Source organism: Pseudophryne corroboree, assembly GCF_028390025.1.
Source record: "Pseudophryne corroboree isolate aPseCor3 chromosome 3 unlocalized genomic scaffold, aPseCor3.hap2 SUPER_3_unloc_2, whole genome shotgun sequence".
In the NCBI taxonomy this organism is placed as follows: Eukaryota; Metazoa; Chordata; class Amphibia; order Anura; family Myobatrachidae; genus Pseudophryne; species Pseudophryne corroboree.
In genome coordinates, this window is record NW_026967508.1 from 1,277,642 (window position 1) to 1,301,861 (window position 24,220).

A 24,220-nucleotide genomic window follows, 5' to 3' on the forward strand; every position below is an offset into this window, starting at 1 on the left:
TGTACACACAAAAAAAATATATGAAAAACTTATGTCGACTTTTTGACCTGTTGACATTTTAACTGTGGGTATTTTGACCGTGTCGACATTTAAAATGTTGGTATTTTGACCATCGGTCAATTGTTGTCTAAATTTTCATTGTAGGTATTAAAAAAAAAAAAAAAAAAAAAAAAAAGATAACAAAATTCAATGATCTTATTGCACATCTACATCAGACACCCTATTGAATGACACCTGTACCATCCAAATGTGATACTCCCAGATCCACCTTACCTCCCCAGTCATGCCCCTGTATTATTACTATAGATATAAGTGATGTCACTGTGACACTCCCAGATCCTCCTCACCTCCCCAGTCATGCCCCTGTATTATTACTATAGGTATAGGTGACATCACTGATGCTCCCAGGTCCCCCTCGCCTCCCCGGTAAAGCAATTATTACTATATTACTACAGAAATAGGTGATGTCACAGTGACACTCCCAGACCGTCACCTCCAACAGGTAGATTATCTCTAGGGTGTGATTTATATCTTTTATACTGAAATCATGGGTCATAGCCGGGAGCCTGACATGCGTGCTACCCGACTGTGACCCGTGTCAGCCCCTTTCACACTGCCGTCTCCTACCCAGCTTATTGCCGGGTTGGTAACGTAGCCAATGACGCGGTGGGGGCGGCGCTTGGAGATTACATGATTTCCAAGCGCCGCCCGTACATTCTCTGTAAACGGGAAGCCGGGTCGGTGCGACCTGGCTCCCGTATACACGGCACAGTTTGCAGGGTTGAACATGTCTTCAACCCTGCAAACTACCCGAGATGGAATACCGGGTCACTCGACACGGATTATTCCAACTCAGCCCTTTTACACCGAGCAACAACCCGGGTTATGCACCTTCATGTGCAATAAACCGTGTTATATGTCGGCGGTGTAAAAGGGCTATTAAGGTGCATACACACTTGCCGAGAAACGAAACAACGTCGCTCATTTTCCCCCTTCCTGAGCGATGCCGTTTACCATTTTGGCCAGTGTGTATGCCGCCGCCAACGAGAAACGCGCAGCCCCGTGGGTAGTTACCGACCCTCTCTATCGGCCGTGCATGCTGATCAATTTGGACTAGCACTTCGCCTAGTGTGTGCCCACTTTAAGTATCCTCTCAGTCACATGACTCCTGTCCTTGTCCATCCTCAGTGATCCGTAATATATACAGGACTTTCTATTGAAACTCTTTGGTTCTTCACTTGTCTAGGAATAAATATAAAATTATAATAAATATTACAGAACACATGTAACATATACAAAAAGGAAAACACTGATACCCCTTTCACACCGCCAATGCCGGATCCCACCCGGGAATTGAAAACGGGTCCTTCACGGGTGGGATCCATCATTGGACGCTACCGCAGGCTTCCGGTTGCCATAGCGGCGGGGGGCACCGCCTCTCCCAGTTGTAGTGAATGGGTCCCATTGACCCAGGAGCCCGTTTACGCTGCCATAGACCTGGTATTCAACCCGGGAATAACACGGCTTTATTCCCGGGTTGAATTGCCGGGTCAGGCGACCCGGGATTTCAGCTATGGCGCTTTCATACCGCATGCTGCCCCATGTCGACCCAGCAATATGCCGAGTCTTACCGAGTTATCTGTGCGGTCTGACAGGGGTATGAGTAACCATTAAACCCTCTTTTCCCTGAGAGACAGGTCACATGGATATCACACCCCTGATGCACACTAATCCCTATACACAGCTCACACCCCTGATGCACACTCACACCCCTGATGCACACTAATCCCTATACACAGCTCACACCCCTGATGCACACTGCTCCCTATGCACGGGTCACACCCCTGATCCACACTGCTCCCTATGCACGGGTCACACCCCTGATCCACACTGCTCCCTATGCACGGGTCACACCCCTGATCCACACTGCTCCCTATGCACGGGTCACACCCCTGATCCACACTGCTCCCTATGCACGGGTCACACCCCTGATCCACACTGCTCCCTATGCACGGGTCACACCCCTGATCCACACTGCTCCCTATGCACGGGTCACACCCCTGATACACACCGATCCCTATGCACAGGTCACACCCCTGATACACACCGATCCCTATGCACAGGTCACACCCCTGATACACACCGATCCCTATGCACAGGTCACACCCCTGATATACACCGATCCCTATGCACAGGTCACACCCCTGATATACACCGATCCCTATGCACAGGTCACACCCCTGATACACACCGATCCCTATGCACAGGTCACACCCCTGATAAACACCGATCCCTATGCACAGGTCACACCCTGACATACCTCCCAACTTTCACATCTCTGGAAGAGGGACAACATCCCGATTTTTGGGGGGCGTGACCTAACGAAAGGGGGCGTGGCAAGTGCTGCGCTCGCAAGCCACGCCCCCGTTTATCATTATGGGGGCATGAACAGCGCTGTGAGCTGCTGGTCATGCCCCCTGTCCATCTCTGCCGTGAATAGACGCTGTGCGCATGCGCACAGCATCTATTCACCGCTGCTCTCCTCAGAGCAGCGAGTGACAGGGGGGGATCTCCCAACTGCCCCCCCACCCGCGGGACACTGCGACCCGCGGGTTGGACAGCGGGACAGACCGTGAAAAACGGGACTGTGCCGCCAAAATCGGGACAGTTGGGAGGTATGCCCTGATATCACACCCCTGATACACACTGATCACTATGCACAGGTCACACCCCTGATCACTATGCACAGGTCACACCCCTGATCACTATGCACAGGTCACACCCCTGATCACTATGCACAGGTCACACCCCTGATCACTATGCACAGGTCACACCCCTGATCACTATGCACAGGTCACACCCCTGATCACTATGCACAGGTCACACCCCTGATCACTATGCACAGGTCACACCCCTGATCACTATGCACAGGTCACACCCCTGATCACTATGCACAGGTCACACCCCTGATCACTATGCACAGGTCACACCCCTGATCACTATGCACAGGTCACACCCCTGATCACTATCAGAGCCGGCCCTAGGTATAGGCAAACTAGGCAATTGCCTAGGGCATCTGGTATGCGTAGGGGCACAAGCAGCTTCTGCTGATTAAAATGATATGCGGCATGCCTATAGTATGTGTGTAGCATTTCGTGTGCAGATACAGCCAGTGTCACACACAGTATATAGGCATGCCGCATATCATTTTAATCAGGAGAAGCTGCTTGTGCTTCCTAGCCACATAACAATGCAAATAAGATGCATTTTCATCAAAAACAGGCACCTGAAGTTAGCAGAGCTACCAGTTGACTCGCGCCAGGCATCTCCTGCTGCATGGTGTAAGATTTATGTATCCAAGCAGAGGCAGAGGTCACAGTGTTAGCGGCCGTGTGAGTGCTGTGTGTGTGGGTTGGTTGTGCAATAGTGTTCAGCATATGTGTAAGGGTCATTATGGGTTTAATGTGTATAATGTATTAATAATGTGCAGCAAATGTGTATAGAAAGGGCACTAGTGTGTGGTCTAATGTGAATAAAGAGCAATATGTTATGGTGTAATGTGAATAAGGAGCAACATGGTGTGGTGTAGTGATAATAAAGAGCAATATGTTATGGTGTAATGTGAATAAGGAGCAATATGTTATGGTGTAATGTGAATAAGGAGCAATATGGTGTGGTGTAATGTGAAGAAGGAGCAATATGGTGTGGTGTAATGATAATAAAGAGCAATATGTTATGGTGTAATGTGAATAAGGAGCAATATGGCATGGTGTAATGTGAATAAGGAGCAATATGGCATGGTGTAATGATAACAAAGAGCAATATGGTGTGGTGTAATGTGAATAAGGAGCAATTCAGTATGATGTTATGTGAATGAGGGGCACTACTGTTGAGGAGTAACGTATATAAGGTAAAGTGGTACAACTTCGTGATGTAATGTGAATAAGGGATACTATCGCATGATAAATTGTGAACAAAGTTGCAGTACTGTGTGGCATAATTTGAATTGGGGGTTCTATTGTGTTGCCATGCCCCTTCCCAGCAAGAACACATACCTTTTTGGGCTGTGCGCTGAATGTGCACACTGTTCTTATTTAAATTACAGGGGGTAGGAAAACCAAAATAAGGACTGGTATAGGTGAGGGGTGATGGTGCTGGGAAAGGGGTGCAGGGTTAGAGGAGGAACTAGCGTTGGTGCTAGGGGGCACCAGCCAAAATCTTGCCTAGGGCATAATATTGGGTAGGGCCGGCTCTGATCACTATGCACAGGTCACACCCCTGATCACTATGCACAGGTCACACACCTGATCACTATGCACAGGTCACACACCTGATACACACTGATCTTAATTAGTACCTCAGTTATTTTGGATTTAACCATCTGTGCTGAGGCCTGGATATCACTAAAACATGTACTGTTAGTGTGCCTTGAGGACCGAGGTTGGGAATGTCTGCTCTATAGGGGTATATGCAATTCACGGCGAATCGCCAAAAATTATCGCCGTTTTTAAATTCGACACAATTCGACAGGTGAATTCCGGCAGGTGGCTGCCGGAATTCACCATATTCAATGAAAAACGGATTCGACAGTCCCGTGGGCGAAAAACGGCCGATTTGCCGGATTTTGCCGCGATTTAAAAAAACGTGAAAAACACGAAAAAAAAATGGCGTGGGGTCCCCCCTCCAAAGCATAACCAGCCTCTGGCTCTTCAAGCTGGTCCTGGTTCCAAAAATGCAGGGGGGAAATTGGGCAGGGATCCCCCGTATTTTTAAAACCAGCACCGGGCTCTGCGCCTGGTGCAAAAAAATACGGGGGACAAAAAGAGTAGGGGTCCCCCGTATTTTTTACACCAGCATCGGGCTCCACTAGCTGGACAGATAATGCCACAGCCGGGGGTCACTTTTATGCAGTGCCCTGCGGCCGTGGCATTAAATATCCAACTAGTCACCCCTGGCCGGGTACCCTGGGGGAGTGGGGACCCCTTCAATCAAGGGGTCCCCCCCCCCCAGCCACCCAAGGGCCAGGGGTGAAGCCCGAGGCTGTCCCCCCCATCCAATGGCTGCGGATGGGAGGCTGATAGCCTAGAGTAAAATGACAAGAATATTGTTTTTCCAGAAGAACTACAAGTCCCAGCAAGCCTCCCCCGCAAGCTGGTACTTGGGAACCACAAGTACCAGCATGCGGGATAAAAACGGGCCCGCTGGTACCTGTAGTTCTACTGGAAAAAAAATACTCAAATAAAAACAGGACACAGACACCGTGACAGTAAAACTTTATTACACACTGCCGACACACACATACTTACCTATGTTCACACGCCGACATCGGTCCTCTTCTCCATGTAGAATCCACGGATGCCTGAAAAGAAAAGATCAATATACTCACCTCAGCCAGGGTCCAGAGATAAATCCACGGACTTGGCAAAAAAAGAAAACGGACACACGGACCACCGGACTGAAAGGGGTCCCATGCTGACACATGAGACCCCTTACCCCGAATACCGGGACACCACGTGACTCCTGTCACTGAAGTCCCTTCAGCCAATCAGGAAGCGCTACTTCCGTGGCGCTCACCTGATTGGCTGTGCGCTGTCTGTGCTGTGACAGCGCATCGCACAGCTCCGTCCATTAGTTTCAATGGTGGGAACTTTGCAGTCAGCGGTGGGGTTACCCGCGGTCAGCCGCTGACCGGCGGGTGACCTCACCGCTAGCCGCAAAGTTCCCACCATTGAATATAATGGACGGAGCTGTGCGATGCGCTGTCACAGCACAGACAGCGCACAGCCAATCAGGTGAGCGCCACGGAAGTAGCGCTTCCTGATTGGCTGAAGGGACTTCAGTGACAGGAGTCACGTGGTGTCCCGGCATTCGGGGTAAGGGGTCTCATGTGTCAGCATGGGACCCCTTTCAGTCCGGTGGTCCGTGTGTCCGTTTTCTTTTTTTGCCAAGTACGTGGATTTATCTCTGGACCCTGGCTGAGGTGAGTATATTGATCTTTTCTTTTCAGGTATCCGTGGATTCTACATGGAGAAGAGGACCGATGTCGGCGTGTGAACATAGGTCAGTATGTGTGTGTCGGCAGTGTGTAATAAAGTTTTACTGTCACGGTGTCTGTGTCCTGTTTTTATTTGGGTATTTTTTTCCCAGTAGTACTACAGGTACCAGCGGGCCCGTTTTTCTCCCGCATGCTGGTACTTGTGGTTCTCCAAGTACCAGCTTGCGGGGGAGGCTTGCTGGGACTTGTAGTTCTTCTGGAAAAACAATATTCTTGTCATTTTACTCAAGGCTATCAGCCTCCCATCCGCAGCCCTTGGATGGGGGGGGACAGACAGCCTCGGGCTTCACCCCTGGCCTTTGGGTGGCTGGGGGGGGGGACCCCTTGATTGAAGGGGTCCCCACTCCCCCAGGATACCCCGGCCAGGGGTGATTAGTTGGATATTTAATGCCACGGCCGCAGGGCACTGTATAAAAGTGACCCCCGGCTGTGGCATTATCTGTCCAGCTAGTGGAGCCCGATGCTGGTGTGAAAAAAATAAGAATTTACTTACCGATAATTCTATTTCTCGTAGTCCGTAGTGGATGCTGGGGACTCCGTAAGGACCATGGGGAATAGCGGCTCCGCAGGAGACTGGGCACAAAAGTAAAGCTTTAGAACTACCTGGTGTGCACTGGCTCCTCCCCCTATGACCCTCCTCCAAGCCTCAGTTAGGATACTGTGCCCGGACGAGCGTACACAATAAGGAAGGATTTTGAATCCCGGGTAAGACTCATACCAGCCACACCAATCACACCGTACAACTCGTGATCTAAACCCAGTTAACAGCATGATAACAGAGGAGCCTCTAGAAAAGATGGCTCACTACAGCAATAACCCGATTTTTTGGTAACAATAACTATGTACCAGTATTGCAGACAATCCGCACTTGGGATGGGCGCCCAGCATCCACTACGGACTACGAGAAATAGAATTATCGGTAAGTAAATTCTTATTTTCTCTAACGTCCTAAGTGGATGCTGGGGACTCCGTAAGGACCATGGGGATTATACCAAAGCTCCCAAACGGGCGGGAGAGTGCGGATGACTCTGCAGCACCAAATGAGAGAACTCCAGGTCCTCCTCAGCCAGGGTATCAATTTTGTAGAATTTTACAAACGTATTTGCTCCTGACCAAGTAGCTGCTCGGCAAAGTTGTAAAGCCAAGACCCCTCGGGCAGCCGCCCAAGATGAGCCCATCTTCCTTGTGGAGTGGGCATTTACAGATTTTTGGCTGTGGCAGGCCTGCCACAGAATGTGCAAGCTGAATTGTACTACAAATCCAACGAGCAATAGTCTGCTTAGAAGCAGGAGCACCCAGCTTGTTGGGTGCATACAGGATAAACAGCGAGTCAGATTTTCTGACTCCAGCCGTCCTGGAAACATATATTTTCAGGGCCCTGATAACGTCTAGCAACTTGGAGTCCTCCAAGTCCCTAGTAGCCGCAGGCACCACAATAGGTTGGTGTTTATAAATACCAAAAATATTTAGCGGACTAGGGTGATGTATATGGTGGACTGGATTAAGAAAAAATCTTTTTTTGGTAAAAGAGAAATAACATTTTATTTTGTCAATATTAAAAATAATGATTTTTCACACTTGCTTTCTAAAAAAATATACATATAAAACCGATTCCTCTACAAATAAAAAATGTATTAAAACGGATTATATAGTAAAAAGCAGTTATAAAAATCAGTTATAAAAATATTATGACCGGAAGTGAGGCGTCTGCGCATGCGCACTGTAAGGCCGCCGAGACCGGAAGTGGGGCGGAAGTGCGCATCCGCAATACAAAATGTATACAACACTGTTTTTAATAAGTTTTACTACTCGTTTTTTTATATAAAGTCATGGGTAGCCTCTCCATGCCCTACTCAACACTGCTCCATATATGTTTTTATGCTATATATGTGCATTATATTTACAATACACCTCCTCAATACTAATTGACAGGAAATGATGTCATAGCTATTAACTCCTTATCAGTGGGTATTTAAGCCCACTCTGATCATTCTGCTACTACCCCCTGATGAAGTCAGACAGACGAAACGCGTTGGGATCTCCTGTATGACCCTCCATCTTAAGCTAAGCTGTTTTTTAATAACTTCTCATTCAAGCTTTTTCTACTTTATGTCTTAATATTTTTATAACTGATTTTTATAACTGCTTTTTACTATATAATCCGTTTTAATACATTTTTTATTTGTAGAGGAATCGGTTTTATATGTATATTTTTTAGAAAGCAAGTGTGAAAAATCATTATTTTTAATATTGACAAAATAAAATTTTATTTCTCTTTTACCAAAAAAAGATTTTTTCTTAATCCAGTCCACCATATACATCACCCTAGTCCGCTAAATATTTTTGGTATTTATAAACACCAGCTGGTCGCCAGTACCCCTATCCACCTATATTCATTTTAAACCTATCCAGCATCTTACCAATGCTGAAAAACTTTTTAGGGGACGGCTGACACCCTTTTTATTTATAAGGGAGTGTTTTTTTACATATAAACATATATTTTTATTTCCAGGTGTTGTTTTCCCTCACACGTGGCGCTATACTCCTATTTTTATACCACAATAGGTCGGTTCAGGTGAAACGCTGAAACCACCTTAGGGAGAAACTGAGGACGAGTCCTCAATTCCGCCCTGTCCGAATGGAAAATCAGATAAGGGCTTTTACAGGATAAAGCCGCCAATTCTGACACGCGCCTGGCCCAGGCCAGGGCCAACAGCATGACCACTTTCCATGTGAGATATTTTAACTCCACAGATTTAAGTGGTTCAAACCAATGTGACTTTTGGAACCCAAAAACTACATTGAGATCTCAAGGTGCCACTGGAGGCACAAAAGGAGGCTGTATATGCAGTACCCCTTTTACAACGTCTGAACTTCAGGGACTGAAGCTAGTTCTTTTTGGAAGAAAATTGACAGGGCCGAAATTTGAACCTTAATGGACCCCAATTTCAGGCCCATAGACACTCCTGTTTGCAGGAAATGTAGGAATCGACCCAGTTGAATTTCCTCCGTCGGGCCTTACTGGCCTCGCACCACGCAACATATTTTCGCCAAATGCGGTGATAATGTTTTGCGGTTACATCCTTCCTGGCTTTGATCAGGATAGGGATGACTTCATCCGGAATGCCTTTTTTCCTTCAGGATCCGGCGTTCAACCGCCATGCCGTCAAACGCAGCCGCGGTAAGTCTTGGAACAGACAGGGTCCTTGCTGGAGCAGGTCCCTTCTTAGAGGTAGAGGCCACGGATCCTCCGTGAGCATCTCTTGAAGTTCCGGTTACCAAGTCCTTCTTGGCCAATCCGGAGCCACGAATATAGTGCTTACTCCTCTCCATCTTATCAATCTCAGTACCTTGGGTATGAGAGGCAGATGAGGGAACACATACACTGACTGGTACACCCACGGTGTTACCAGAGCGTCTACAGCTATTGCCTGAGGGTCCCTTGACCTGGCGCAATACCTGTCGAGTTTTTCCCAACGGTTTATAATCATGTGGAAGACTTCTGGGTGAAGTCCCCACTCTCCCGGGTGGAGGTCGTGTCTGCTGAGGAAGTCTGCTTCCCAGTTGTCCACTCCCGGAATTGCTGACAGTGCTATCACATGATTTTCCGCCCAGCGAAGAATCCTTGCAGCTTCTGCCATTGCCCTCCTGCTTCTTGTGCCACCCTGTCTGTTTACGTGGGTGACTGCAGTGATGTTGTCCGACTGGATCAACACCGGCTGACCTTGAAGCAGAGGTCTTGCTAAGCTTAGAGCATTGTAAATGGCCCTTAGCTTCAGGATATTTATGTGAAGTGATGTCTCCAGGCTTGACCATAAGCCCTGGAAATTCCTTCCCTGTGTGACTGCTCCCCAGCCTCGCAGGCTGGCATCCGTGGTCACCAGGACCCAGTCCTGAATGCCGAATCTGCGGCCCTCTAGAAGATGAGCACTCTGCAACCAACACAGGAGGGACACCCTTGTTCTTGGTGACAGGGTTATCCGCTGATGCATCTGAAGACGCGACCCGGACCATTTGTCCAGCAGGTCCCACTGGAAAGTTCTTGTGTGGAATCTGCCGAATGGGATTGCTTCGTAGGAAGCCACCATTTTACCCAGAACCCTTGTGCATTGATGCACTGAGACTTGGCTCGGTTTTAGGAGGTTCCTGACTAGCTCGGATAACTCCCTGGCTTTCTCCTCCGGGAGAAACACCTTTTTCTGGACTGTGTCCAGGATCATCCCTAGGAACAGAAGACGAGTCGTCGGAACCAGCTGCGATTTTGGAATATTGAGAATCCAATCGTGCTGCCGCAACACTACCTGAGATAGTGCTACACCGACCTCCAACTGTTCCCTGGATCTTACCCTTATCAGGGAATCGTCCAAGTAAGGGATAACTAAAATTCCCTTCCTTTGAAGGAATATCATCATTTCGGCCATTACCTTAGTAAAGACCCGGGGTGCCGTGGACCATCCATACGGCAGCGTCTGAACTGATAGTGACAGTTCTGTACCATAAACCTGAGGTACCCTTGGTGAGAAGGGTAAATTTGGACATGAAGGTAAGCATCCTTGATGTCCCGAGACATCATGTAGTCCCCTTCTTCCAGGTTCGCAATCACTGCTCTGAGTGACTCAATCTTGAATTTGAACCTCTGTATGTAAGTGTTCAAAGATTTTAGATTTAGAATCGGTCTCACCGAGCCGTCCGGCTTCGGTACCACAACAGTGTGGAATAATACCCCGTTCCCTGTTGCAGGAGGGGTACCTTGATTATCACCTGCTGGGAATACAGCTTGTGAATGGCTTCCAAAACTGTCTCCCTGTCAGAAGGAGACATCGGTAAAGCCGACTTTAGGAAACGGCGAGGGGGAGACGTCTCGAATTCCAATTTGTACCCCTGAGATATCACCTGAAGGATCCAGGGGTCTACTTGCGAGTGAGCCCACTGCGCGCTGAAATTCATTGAGACGGGCCCCCCACCGTGCCTGATTCTGCTTGTAAAGCCCCAGCGTCATACTTAGGGCTTGGCAGAGGCGGGAGAGGGTTTCTGTTCCTGGGAACTGGCTGATTTCTGCAGCCTTTTTCCTCTCCCTCTGTCACGGGGCAGAAATGAGGAACCTTTTGCCCGCTTGTCCACGAAAAGACTGCGCCTGATAATACGGCGTCTTCTCATGTTGCTTCCAAATGCCGTTTGAAATCCGCATCACCTGACCACTGTCGTGTCCATAACCCTCTACTGGTAGAAATGGACAACGCGCTTAGACTTTGATGCCAGTCGGCAAATATTCCGCTGTGCATCACGCATATATAGAAATGCATCTTTTAAATGCTCTATAGGCAAAAATATACTGTCCCTATCTAGGGTATCAATATTTTCAGTCAGGGAATCCGACCACGCCAACCCAGCACTGCACATCCAGGCTGAGGCGATTGCTGGTCGCAGTATAACACCAGTATGTGTGTAAATACATTTTAGGATACCCTCCTGCTTTCTATCAGCAGGATCCTTAAGGGCGGCCATCTCAGGAGAGGGTAGAGCCCTTACAAGCGTGTGAGCGCTTTATCCACCCTAGGGGGTGTTTCCCAACACACCCTAACCTCTGGCGGGAAAGGATATAATGCCAATAACATTTTAGAAATTATCAGTTGTTATCGGGGGAAACCCACGCATCATCACACACCTCATTTAATTTCTCAGATTCAGGAAAACTACAGGTAGTTTTTCCTCACCGAACATAATACCCCTTTTTGGTGGTACTCGTATTATCAGAAATGTGTAAAACATTTTTCATTGCCTCCATCATGTAACGTGTGGCCCTACTGGAAGTCACATTTGTCTCTTCACCGTCGACACTGGAGTCAGTATCCGTGTCGGCGTCTATATCTGCCATCTGAGGTAACGGGCGCTTTAGAGCCCCTGACGGCCTATGAGACGTCTGGACAGGCACAAGCTGAGTAGCCGGCTGTCTCATGTCAACCACTGTCTTTTATACAGAGCTGACACAGTCACGTAATTCCTTCCAACAGTTCATCCACTCAGGTGTCGACCCCCTAGGGGGTGACATCACTATTACAGGCAATCTGCTCCGTCTCCACATCATTTTTCTCCTCATACATGTCGACACAAACGTACCGACATACAGCACACACACAGCAAATGCTCTGATAGAGGACAGGACCCCACTAGCCCTTTGGGGAGACAGAGGGAGAGTTTGCCAGCACACACCAGAGCGCTATATATATATATATATATATATATATATATATATATATATATATATATATATATATATGGATAACCTTATATAAGTGTTTTTCCCCTTATAGCTGCTGTATCTTTAATACTGCGCGTAATTAGTGCCCCCCCTCTCTTTTTTAACCCTTTCTGTAGTGTAGTGACTGCAGGGGAGAGCCAGGGAGCTTCCCTCCAACGGAGCTGTGAGGGAAAATGGCGCCAGTGTGCTGAGGAGATAAGGCCGCCGATAAGGGGGCGGAGCCTATCTCCCGTTTTTCTATGTATTCTGGCAGGGGTTAAATGCATCCATATAGCCCAGGAGCTATATGCGATGCATTTTTTGCCATCCAAGGTGTTTTTATTGCGTCTCAGGGCGCCCCCCCCAGCGCCCTGCACCCTCAGTGACCGGAGTGTGAAGTGTGCTGAGAGCAATGGCGCACAGCTGCAGTGCTGTGCGCTACCTTGTTGAAGACAGGACGTCTTCTGCCGCCGATTTTCCGGACCTCTTCTGTCTTCTGGCTCTGTAAGGGGGCCGGCGGCGCGGCTCTGAGACCCATCCATGGCTGGGCCTGTGATTGTCCCTCTGGAGCCAATGTCCAGTAGCCTAAGAAGCCAGTCTGCACGCAGGTGAGTTCGCTTCTTCTCCCCTTAGTCCCTCGATGCAGTGAGCCTGTTGCCAGCAGGTCTCACTGAAAATAAAAAACCTAAAACTAAACTTTTCACTAAGCAGCTCAGGAGAGCCACCTAGTGTGCACCCTTCTCGTTCGGGCACAAAATCTTAACTGAGGCTTGGAGGAGGGTCATAGGGGGAGGAGCCAGTGCACACCAGGTAGTTCTAAAGCTTTACTTTTGTGCCCAGTCTCCTGCGGAGCCGCTATTCCCCATGGTCCTTACGGAGTCCCCAGCATCCACTTAGGACGTTAGAAAAATACGGGGGACTCCTGCTCGTTTTGTCCCCCGTATTTTTTGCACCAGCACCAGGCGCAGAGCCCGGTGCTGGTTTTCAAAATACGGGGGATCCCTGCCCAATTTTTCCCCGCATTTTTAGAACCAGGACCAGCTCGAAGAGCCCGAGGCTGGTTATGCTTTGGAGGGGGGACCCCACGCCATTTTTTTTTTTTATTTTACCGTTCCAGCACTAAAAAAAAATAAAAAAATAATAATAATATTTTAAAAAATATATAAATAAATACTTGTGCCTCCAAAAAAAAAAAAAAAAGTACCTAATCCCTTCTAATATAAATAGATATGCTATTCCCAAAAAAAAAAAAAAAAAACACCAAAAAAAACATGTTTAAATTTCTTTTTATTGTTTTCACCCTCCAAAGTGTGGCGGATTGAAAATGACGAATTTACTGTCTAAAAGCACTGCTGTCGAATTTCCAAACTTGAATTGAATATGCTTTTGTCGAATTGCAGCACTTGTATCATTGCAGAAAAGTCGAATTTGCAAAAAGTAGAATTTCAAAAAGTAGAATTTTGAAAGTCCGTTTTTTTGACGGAAAGCACTGAATTGCATTGACGATTTTTTTTTTGGGCGAAAATGACCCGAAATTCGACAATTTCGGGAATTCGACCGCAATTGCATATACTCCATAGTCTGTTACACACTGAGCAGATACAGTTCCAGCTGTAGTATATTAACAACAGAGTCTGCCTCACCTGTATTATACCAACAATGACATCTGATCTACCTGTATTATGGCAATGCAGCACCAGAGACTGCTCCACCTGCATTATAGATGTGTCTCATCCATCTGTATTATACCAACACTGGAATCTAATCTACCTGTACAGATGGAGCCTCCGTTATCTTTGCTGTTTCTGTGACTGGGCGCACCTAGACACTGAGCGTCACCGACTGGACGGGCGCGCGCCCGGAGACACGCCCCATTCACTTGAATGGAGAGCATCTCCATCCGCACGCCCGGACAGAGACGCTCTGAATGGGAGTGTCTCTATGCATTCCCGGCACGACTAGGCGATCGGACCGCCTAGTCACGTCGGGAGTGCAAGCCTGCGACTAGGCAGGCAAAGACAACGAAGGCTCCAGCTGATGATAATGCAGCACCAGAGACTGCTCCAGCTGTATAAAAAAAAAAACAACAACAACAATATACCCTGCTCTAACTGTATGAAAAAAATGTTCCACATCATGCTCCCCCTGTACTAACTATATATATATATATATATATATATATATATATATATATATATATATATATATATCACTATAGCCTGCTCTACCTGTGTAATTATATTGCAGCACCACAGACTGCTCCCCTTGTTATATATACACACACACACCACTACAGTCTGCTCTACTTGTATGATAATGCAGCACTGTAGGTTGATCCCCTTATAATATGTATTCTTACTATACTATCACTTTAAACCAGGACACTCATGGATTACACAGGCTTTGTGGCTGATTAAAATCAGTTGACATGCTGGCTTGAAAGCAGTCAGCCACAGAGCCTGTGTAATCCATGAGTGTCCCCGTGTCAAGGGATAGTATGGTAAGTATATATCATTGTAGCCTGCTCTACCTGTATTATGACAATACAGCCCCAGAGACTACTATTCCCTGTATTATATACAGGTTGAGTATCCCATATCCAAATATTCCGAAATACGGAATTTTTTGAGTGAGACTGAGATAGTGACACCTTTGTTTTCTGATGGCTCAATGCACACAAACTTTGTTTAATACACAAAGGTATTAACAATATTGTATTACATGAGCTTCAGGCTGTGTGTATAAGGTGTATATAAAATAAATGAATTGTGTAAATGTACACACACTTTGTTTAATGCACAAAGTTCTTAAAAATATTGGCTAAAATTACCTTCAGGCTGTGTGTATAAGGTGTATATGAAACGTGCTTAGACTTGGGTCCCATCGCCATGATATCTCATTATGGTATGCAATTATTCCAAAATACTACTAGTCCCAAGCATTTTGGATAAGAGATACTCAACCTGTATAACACTATAGCCAGCTCTACCTGTATAATTATAATGCAGCTCCACAGACTGCTCCCCCTGTATAACAGTAATATCATTACCTGCTGCCAGACACAGAAATAGCCACTCTCTGCTTCCTCCTGCTGGGACTGTCGTGTCAAATGGAAGTTGCCTCAAATTAAATGGAAACGCCCCTGTAGTTAACCACACCCTCACCTTTCATCCCCCTGAAACTATGGCGACTGTCTGCCCCACCCCTTTATCATAGTGATTACAATCCTCATTCCCATTAGTACTGTGATTGGCGCCCTGAGTAGCGAATCAGGCGGCACAGCATACAAAGGGAAAGGATGTCCTGTAAGTATCAGCTATCTGGATTTGCATGCATGTTCCCAGTTCCATGACTAGGGTAACATCTGTATAGTCTCATCCTGTCCTTATGTGCAGTGGCCATATTCGTGTAGTTTCCTACATATAGGCTTAACACATACCTCCCAACATGACCCTCTCCAGGAGGGACACAATGCTCTGCTTCTGCACTTTTCTACTAATTTATGATTGCTGTCACCTGTTTTGAACAGGTTAATAGATAAGAAAGGTGTTTCAGCACAGGTGCCGGCAATCATACATTAAGAGGGAAGTCCAGGAGCAGAGCATTCTGTCCCTCCTGGAGAGGGTCATGTTGGGAGGTATGTTAACATACTATCCCTTTAAACCGGGACACTAATGAATTACACAGGTTCTGAAGCTGGCTGACTTCAAGACTGCATTTAATCTGGTTTTAATCAGCTACAGACTGTGTAATCCATGAGCATCCTGGTTTAAAGGGATGGTATGGTCATACCTCCCAACATGACCCTCTCCAGGAGGGACAAAATGCTCTGCTTCTGGACTTTTCTCTTAATTTGTGATTGCCAGCACCTGTGTTGTACAGGTTAATGGATAAGAAAGGTGTTTCAGCACAGGTGATGGCAATAATAAATTAAGAGGGAAGCCCAGGAGCAGAGCATTCTGTCCCTCCTGGAGAGAGTCATATTGGGAGGTATGGTATGGTTAGCTTAATTGTATAGGGGAGGGGGTACTGTACAGTAATATATGAAAGGGATAACACAGCTCCTGGCATATACATACCCTCCAACATGACCCATTCCATTAGGTACAAACTGCTCTGCTCCTGGACTTCCCTCTTAATTTATTATTGCCATCACCTGTGGAGAAACACCTTTCTTATCATTGAACTAGTTCAACACAGGTGATGGAAATCATAAAACAAGTGGGAAGTCCAGGAACAGAGCAATTTGTACCTAATGGAATGGGTCATGTTGGGGGGTCTGCATATATAGGGGTGAGGGACCATGCAGTGATAAATGAGGGGGATAGTGTAAATATGGGGGGTGCACAGCATCTATCAGTGCGGGCAATGAGTCGGGGCTGCCCAGCTGCTCAGGAGGACTGAGCATGCTCCCGAAGCAATGATAATGGGGGTCAGGAAGCGAGTCTCCACCCCTTTTATCTGAGGCCCTACCCCCTTTTCAGGCATGGGTGCACCTCCCGTACTCCAGGTCCCAAATCTAAGGCTATTCAAGTTGGGAGGTATGGTACAGTGATATATGAGTAGGCTTACCATACTGTCCATTTATATCGGAACACTCCTGAATTACACAGGTTCTGTGGTTGGCTGACTTTAAGCCTGCATTTCACCTGGTTTTAAGCAGCTAGAGAACCTGTGCAATTCATGAGTATCCTGGTTTAAAGGGATAGTATGGTAAGCCCAGAGGCGTCGGAACTAGGGGGGCAAGGGGGCAGCTCGCCCCCCCCAACATAGAGAGGCGCCGATCAGGGTAGAGGAGGAGCGGAGGAGCGATGTGCGGTCAGGTGATAGACCGCACATTACATCCTCCGCTCCGTGTAGCGCCCAGTGCGGACCCTCCCCCGTCATTTTCAGGCATTTTTTGTTTGTTATTGCTGCCGCTGCGCTGCTAGTTACACAGCAGCAGCAGCATCCCTGCAGCCAGAGGAGCTCCGCCTCCTTGAACTCTGCTCTGCGAGGTGCGAGCATCCCGGCCGTCAGCTTGAGGGAGGAGGGGATCTCTCCACGCGCGATGGATGCAGCCGACGGCGGACCTACTGAGCCTGGAGTCGGACAGGTGAGCGGGAACGGAGAGGGTGAGGAGCCTGGCTGTGGACTGTGCGGCTGGAGGCATCCCCGGGGACAGCGTGGGGGAGAGAGGTAAGAGGCGGCTGGAGGCATCATCCCCTGTGACAGCAGGGGAGGGGGGGGGAAGCTGCCTTAGACACCGCTGGAAGCATCCCCTGTGACTAGGGTTAGAGGAGGCTGCCTGTGCCACTGGAGGCATCTTCTGTGCTCTGTGAAAGGGGGGGTGGGGGAGGAGGCTGTCAGTGCTGTTGGGAGGCATCCCCTGCCCCTGTCACCGTGCAGTGGGGGGGAGGGTTAGGAGGCTGGCTGTGCCCTATCATCCACTATCCCCCTGTCACCCTCACCATGTCACCCACTATCCACCTGTCACCCTCACCATGTCACCCACTATCCACCTGTCACCCTCACCATGTCACCCACTGTCCACCTGTCACCTTCACCATGTCACCCACTATCCCCCTGTCACCCACTATCCCCCTGTCACCCTCACCATGTCACCCACTATCCACCTGTCACCCTCACTGTCACCCACTATACCCCCGTCACCCTCACCATGTCACCCACTATCCACCTGTCACCCTCACCATGTCACCCACTATCCACCTGTCACCCTCACCATGTCACTCACTATCCCACTGTCACCCACTATCCCCCTGTCACCCTCACTATGTCACCCACAGAGGCGTATCTAGGGTAGGGCGAGTGGGGCACGTGCCCTGGTCGCCTTGGCAGGCCCAGGAGAGGGGGGCGCCGCCGGCGTCCAGGGCATCATGCCCCATTCGCCCCCGTCCACCCTAAATGTGAGGGAAGGAGAGCGCAGCGTCTCTCCCTCCCCTCACCGCCGCTGCCAGCACTAGCAGCGCTGCCAGCAGCGCTGCTGTGTCCGGTCTCTGGCGCTAGCCAATCAGAGCTTGCGGACCGGCTCCTGATTGGCTGCCGGTCCGCGAGCTCTGATTGGCTAGCGAACCGGCGCCAGACAGCCGCCGGAGACCTGGAGCGGTGAGGGGAAGGAGAGGCGCTGCGCTCTCCTCCCCTCACATAACAACAAGCCAGCGGCCGGTGAGTGACGGGGGGGGGGTCTGGCGGCACAGTGGGGCAAGTATCTGGCACCAAGTGGGGCCTGGCACTGTGGGGCATGTATCTGGCACTGTGGGGCAATGTAACTGGCACTGTGGGGCAATGTAACTGGCACTGTGAGGCAATGTAACTGGCACTGTGGGGCAATGTAACTGGCACTGTGGGGCAATGTAACTGGCACTGTGGGGCAATGTAACTGGCACTGTGGGGCAATGTATCTGGCACTGTGGGGCAATGTATCTGGCACTGTGGGGCAATGTAACTGGCACTGTGGGGCATTGTATCCGGCACTGTGGTGCATTGTATCCGGCACTGTGGGGCATGTATCTGGCACTGTGGGGCATGTATCCGGCACTGTGGGGCATTGTATCCGGCACTGTGGGGCAATGTAACTGGCACTGAGTGGGGCATGTATCTGGCACTGAGTGGGGCAATGTATCCGGCACTGTGGGGCATGTATCCGGCACTGTGGGGCATTGTATCCGGCACTGTGGAGCAATGTAACTGGCACTGTGGGGCAATGTGTCTGGCACTGTGGGGCAATGTATCTGGCACTGTGGGGCATTGTATCCGGCACTGTGGGGCAATGTAACTGGCACTGTGGGGCAATGTACCTGGCACTGTGGGGCAATGTATCTGGCACTGCGGGGCATGTATCCGGCACTGTGGGGCAATGTAACTGGCACTGTGGGGCATGTATCTGGCACTGAGTGGGGCATGTATCTGGCACTGTGGGGCAATGTATCTGGCACTGTGGGGCATGTATCCGGCACTGTGGGGCAATGTAATTGGCACTGTGGGGCAATGTAACTGGCACTGAGTGGGGCATGTATCTGGCACTGTGGGGCATGTATCTGGCACTGTGGGGCAATGTATCCGGCACTGTGGGGCAATGTATCCGGCACTGTGGGGCAATGTATCCGGCATCGTGAAGCATGTATCCGGCACTGTGGGGCATGTATCCGGCACTGTGGGGCAATGTAACTGGCACTGTGGGGCAATGTAACTGGCACTGTGGGGCAATGTAACTGGCACTGAGTGGGGCATGTATCTGGCACTGTGGGGCATGTATCTGGCACTGTGGGGCAATGTATCCGGCACTGTGGGGCAATGTATCCGGCATCGTGAAGCATGTATCCGGCACTGTGGGGCAATGTAACTGGCACTGTGGGGCATGTATCCGGCACTGTGGGGCAATGTAACTGGCACTGTGGGCCATTTTCAGTGGCCACACCCCTTCTGGAGCGTAGCCCCACCCCTTCTGGTGTGTGGCCACGCCCATTTTTTCGTGCACATGCTTCTTTTTGTGTGTGTGTTTTTTTGTGGGGGGGCGGGGGCGCCATTTTCCATCTTGCCCTGGGCTCCGAAAACCCTAGTTACGCCTCTGGTCACCCACTATCCACCTGTCACCCTCACTGTCACCCACTTTACCCCCGTCACCCTCACCATGTCACCCACTATCCACCTGTCACCCTCACTGTCACCCACTATCCCCCCCCGTCACCCTCTCCATGTCACCCACTATCCCCCCGTCACCCTCATGTCACCCACTATCCCCCCGTCACCCTCACCATGTCACCCACTATCCCCCCGTCACCCACTATCCCCCCGTCACCCTCACCATGTCACCCACTATCCCCGTCACCCTCAGCATGTCACCCACTATCCACCTCTCACCCTCACCATGTCACCCACTATCCCCGTCACCCTCACCATGTCACCCACTATCCCCTTGTCACCCTCACCATGTCACCCACTATCCACCTGTCACCCTCACTGTCACCCACTATCTACCTGTCCCCTTCACCATGTCACCCACTATCCCCCTGTCACCCACTATCCCCGTCACCCAATATCCACCTGTCATCCTCACTATGTCACCCACTATCCACCTGTCACCCTCACCATGTCACCCACAATCCCCCTGTCACCCTCACCATGTCACCCACTACCCCCCTGTCACCCTCACCATGTCACCCAATATCCCCCTGTCACCCACTATCCCCCTGTCACCCTCACCATGTCACCCATTATCTCCCTGTAACTCTCTTCCTGTCACCGTCTCTACCTGTCACCCACTGTCTCCATCACCTAGTATCTCCCTGTCTCCCTCACCATGTCACCCACTATTTTTCTGTCACCCAATGTCTTTTTGTCACCCACTATTTCCCTGACACTTTCTATCTCCCTGTCACATCTCCTTGCTGAGAAGTGCTGCTGTTGCTGCCGGCTGCCAGCGCTTGTCACTCTGACAGGCAGCAGCTGCGCCGGCAACATGAAAAGCCGCTCCCCCCTCTCTGCGTCCTTACTGAGGGAGCCGCACTGTCCTGCCTGTTGCAGCCGCTGCTGCCAGAGCCTGTCTCACTTACCACAGGCAGCGCAGCAGTGGCGATGGCGGCTTGAAGAGATGTGCCGCTCACCCGCCCAGGAAGACCACACTATCTCTGTCAGCTCTGAGTACTCTCCGAGTCCCGAGCTCCGCCTCCCCAGTGGGCTGTTCTAAATCAAAGGGATAGCCGCAGCACACAGACAGAATCCCACGTGTGACAGGCTGGTGCTTTTTCCTAAAGAAAAGAGGAGGCGCTACTTACACTCCAAATATACGGTAATCAGCAGTCGGGGGGATGGGGGTGGCTCTCCGTATGTTATAATCTGTATATGAATGTTTAATCCACACTTGGATTTAGAGTATTTTATTTATTCTAATAAAGCTATTTTTATATGCCCCTTCCCTCACTCTCCCTGTAACTCCCCCCTCAGTGCCCCTGCCTTCACCCTCCCTTTAACACCCCATCAGCACCCATGCCCTCACCCTCCCTGTAATTCCCCATCAGCATCCCTGCCCTCACCCTCCATGTAGCTCCCCCCTCAGTGTGCACTCACCCTCCTTCTAACTCCCCCCTCAGCATCCCTACTCTCACCCTCCCTGTAACTCTCCCCTCAGCGTCCTACCCCTCATCCTTCCTGTAACTCGACCCTCAGTGCTCCTCACGCTCCTTCTAACTCCCCGTCAGCGCCCAAGCCCTCACTCTCCCGGTAACTCCCCGTCTGTGTCCCTGCCCTCACCCGCCATGTAACTCCCCATCAGTGTCCCTGCCTCACCCGCCATGTTACGCCCCGTCAGCGTCTCTGCCCTCACCCTCCCTGTAACTCCCCCCTCAGTGCTCCTCACGCTCTTTCTAACTCCCTGTCAGCGTCCAAGCCCTCACTCTCCCGGTAACTCCCCGTCTATGTCCCTGCCCTCACCCGCCATGTAACTCCCCATCAGTGTCCCTACCTCACCCGCCATGTTACGCCCCGTCAGCGTCTCTGCCCTCACCCTCCCTGTAACTCCCCCCTCAGTGCTCCTCATGCTCCTTCTAACTCCCTGTCAGCGCCCATGCCCTCACCCTCCCTGTAACTTCTCGTCTGTGTCCCTGCCCTCACCCGCCATGTAACTCCCCATCAGTGTCCCTGCCTTACCCGCCATGTAACGCCCCCTCAGCATCCCTACCCTCACCCTCCCTGTAACTCCCCCTCAGCATCCCTGCCCTCACCCTCTCTGTAACTCCCCCCTCAGCGTCCCAGCCCTCACCCTCCCTGTAACTCCCCCTCAGCATCCCTGCCCTCACCCTCTCTGTAACTCCCCCCTCAGCGTCCCAGCCCTCACCCTCCCTGTAACTCCCCCTCAGCATCCCTGCCCTCACCCTCTCTGTAACTCCCCCCTCAGCATCCCAGCCCTCATCCTTCCTGTAACTCCACCCTCAGTGCTCCTCACACTCCTTCTAACTCCCTGTCAGCATCCATGCCCTCACCGTCACTGTAGCTCTCCCTCAGCATCCCTGCCCTCACCCTCCCTGTAACTCCCACGGCTACTACTATCAGTCACCATGATGCCAGCACTGCACTGGTCACTGCTAGTGCTTGACCTACTCTCCCTGCTACATGGGGCACATGGTGGGAAACTAGAGTGACATGGGAGAGCTGAAGTGCTAATTTTGCTGTTCTGTGTTCAAATAGTCGCCACCTCCAGGGGGAGTGTATATTTGCTGTGCAAGTGTGCGACTGCATGTGTACGCCGAGCTGCTAAAATCCACTAAAATCCACTTTGTGCAGTCTCTGCGCTGCCTAGGACTTACTCCTACAGTGCGATCACATCAGGCTGATCGGGGCCGGAGCTGACGTCAGACACCTTCCCTGAAAATGCTTGGGCACACCTGCGATTTTCCGGACACTCCCAGTAAACGGTCAGTTTCCACCCACAAACGGCCACTTCCTCTCAATCACCTTGCGAACGCCCGTGCCAACGGATTTTTTGCATCATCCTCTCGCTGACCAGCGACACACTTTGTTGCTGTCCAACGCGCGTGCGCCGTTAATACCTGATGGCCCAATGTGTGAAAACATACAGCAGCGATCAGATCTGAATCTTCTCAATGTATTTCAGGTGGATCTGGCCTTTAACGATTCAGCAATTTAGGGGCGCCAAAATGAGACTATGGGCGGGATGTACTAAGCGGAAAATGCGGTAAACTCCCTGTTTACCGCATTTTCCTGATGTACTAACCCCCGGCCGGCAGGACATAGAAGCCTATGGGCTTCTCTCCGCGGCGCTGTGTGAGGGATCCGATCGGATCCCTCCCAGCATGCCCTGCGGCCGCCCCCGTCACCCCGCGCATGCGCAGACTGACTTCTGGGGCCGAATCCCGGAAGTCAGGCTGCCGCTGCGCATCGCGGAGGACAGCTCTTATCGGAAGAGCTGTCCTCCGCAATGCTGATCGCATATGTTAGTACATATGCGATCAGCATCGTGGCGCAGGGCGGCGATGTACATTAGTACATCCCGCCCTATATCTTGCCCCCCCCTACCTAAAAACGTTCTGACGCCCCTGGGTAAGCCTATATATGAGGGGGGAATAACACAACTCCCGGCACACACTTATATGTGGTACTATTACATACCTTCCAACTTTGCAAACAGGGGAAGCGGGACTCCGGCACGGCATAGCTGCGCACGGTTGGAAAAGGGGGGGTGTCCTAAGTAAAGGGGCATGGCCTCACGGTAATGGTGAGATCGCAAGCCATGCTCCCATTCTCCATCACTATGGAGGCCTGGCCAGCGCTCTGTGAGCTGCTGGCATGCCCCCTCCCCCTCTTGTCTCCGTGCATAGATGCTGTGCGCATGGGCTCTAAGCAGGGCAGGAGTGACAGGAGCCTCCCAACTGCCCCCCCATCCCCCCCCCCATCACTGCGGGACACTGCGGCGCGCTGGTGGGACAGTGGGACAGTCCCAAGAAAAGGGACTGTCCTGAAAAAATCGGGACAGTTGGGAGGTATGCTATTATTATATAGGGCGTGGGGACTGTACAGTATACGTGCCTACCTTGCTGCAACCTCCTCCGGGAGATGGCAGCGTGGTAGGGTAATGGGGGCATGGCTGGCGGCAATGGGGGCAGTCTGGGGGAGTGATCTGCTTGGAAAGTGGGCAGTTCGGGGGCGTGGCAGCATGAACACGTCATCGTGGCCTGCCCCCCGCTAAATAGTGGTGAGAAAATTGGCACTGTATAGCAGGGGCGGAGCTATGATGACGCGATTCTATGATGACTTGTTCTCTGTTGTGGGCGGCCGAGGTGGGGGGGGGGGGGGGGGCTGCCTGGGAAAGTGGTAGACTTGCCCACCTTTCCGGGAGGCCAGGATGAACACCCGATTTTCTCCTGACCATTCCAGGAGGGTAGGCAAGTATGCTGTACAGTAATTTATGATGG

At 50.5% G+C, this 24,220-nt stretch overlaps 1 protein-coding gene across 1 annotated transcript in view; it reads right to left on the bottom strand.

Annotated features, from left to right (window-relative positions):
- The window catches only part of LOC134983632 (oocyte zinc finger protein XlCOF6-like), a 33,313-nt gene extending 17,844 nt beyond the window's left edge, over nt 1–15,469 (bottom strand). The window contains exon 1 of the mRNA XM_063949308.1: nt 15,343–15,469. The gene's annotated coding sequence lies outside the window, so the exon portion shown is untranslated. The remainder of the gene's footprint in view (nt 1–15,342) is intronic.
- Between the last annotated feature and the right edge of the window lie 8,751 nt (nt 15,470–24,220).